Source organism: Triticum aestivum, chromosome 3A (assembly GCF_018294505.1).
Source record: "Triticum aestivum cultivar Chinese Spring chromosome 3A, IWGSC CS RefSeq v2.1, whole genome shotgun sequence".
NCBI lineage: Eukaryota > Viridiplantae > Streptophyta > Magnoliopsida > Poales > Poaceae > Triticum > Triticum aestivum.
This window is the reverse complement of record NC_057800.1, coordinates 273,454,939-273,456,408: the sequence shown is the minus strand read 5'-3', so window position 1 is coordinate 273,456,408 and position 1,470 is coordinate 273,454,939.

Here is a 1,470-nt window from a genome sequence, read left to right as displayed (position 1 = left end):
CTTCAGGAACGCTGGCTCGTCACGATGGCCGACGCTGCGAATGCGCTTGTGAGAGCCCTCGCGTGCCCATGAGAGCTCGTTCGAGGGCTCCGCGGCACGCCGAGACATCTCTGCTGCGGCTGTGGCTTCGCGGCGGGACCACTCTACTGCTTCTGCGGCCTTGATCTTTGCTGCCTAGTTATATTTCCACCCTAAACTCCTCCTACTGGTCATGGCGGAACGACTTGACAGGAAAGACCATTTTTGTGGGTGATGAGGAGAGGAACTGTGCAGTAATTTTCGAGTGGGTAGTTTTTATAGCCCGGTGCTAGAAAGACCATTTTTTGTGGGTGATGAGGAGAGGAACTGTGCAGTAATTTTCGAGTGGGTAGTTTTTATAGCCCGGTGCTAAGTGTGAATGCATATTAGTTTGATAGCTGTGAACAGATTTGCAATTACTTATTGCGTTGTAATCTGCAATGTGACGAGAAACACGGTCAAAATTTATTAATGGCAGAAGGTTGACCATGTGGTTGCTCGCCGTTGAGGCGGCCGCGGCGCACTCTGCTCACGTCTGTCCACGTGTTTTCCTTGCCATTGAGGCGGCTGTGGCGTGCTCCGCTCTGGCGTCCCTGCGCACGCTCCGCTTGCCGTTGAGGCAAATTTACAATGGCAACGGTTAATAATTCTTAATAATTGTCTTACATATTCAGGAGAATTTAAAATGCCACATGCGCAAGGCCCAAAACACTCACGACCTACATATGCATATAATTATAATAAAATATAAGCTAAAAGGCTGAGCTGGCGGCCTTCCGACGATGGTCTTCTTGGACTCCATGATTAGCATAGCACCCTTGCGGCCGTATGTGTAACTTACTAATCATCGCACTTGTGTACTCGCAGACGCATCGTGTGCGATACTCCTAGCCACCGCAAGCAACTAGTTTGCCTTTTTAAAAGTTTTTTGTACACACAGAGTCGCACATGAACTAATAGTATTAACTGTCTGTGTTGTAATTTCTCATCGCAACCAGTTCATTTTAGTCGGCTGTTTGCCACATATCACATACATCTTGTTAAGTTGAACCATTTCTATTGTGTTTGCTAATCGAAAACAATTCCTACGAGTGAACCGTATGTCCTATATCACACACAGCTTGGTCTGGCTAACTGTTTCTGTTGCACTCCCTAATAGCAAACAGTTCATCGGAGCAAACTGTATGTCGTATATCGCACACACATTGATATGGCTGCCCGTTTCTGTTGTTTTGCCTCATTGCAAACAGTTTGAATGGGTTAACCGTGTGCCCTGAATCGCACACGCAACTAAAATATGAACCGTGTTTGATGGCTCCGCCATCGCAAATGTTTTGCACCTTTTTGACGAGTTTTTTAAATCCCCAATTGTGATTAATGCATCGCACATAGTTTCGTCAAAGGGTCTCTGTCGGGGAAACTGATCCACGAACACCTATGGGGCCGGCGGAC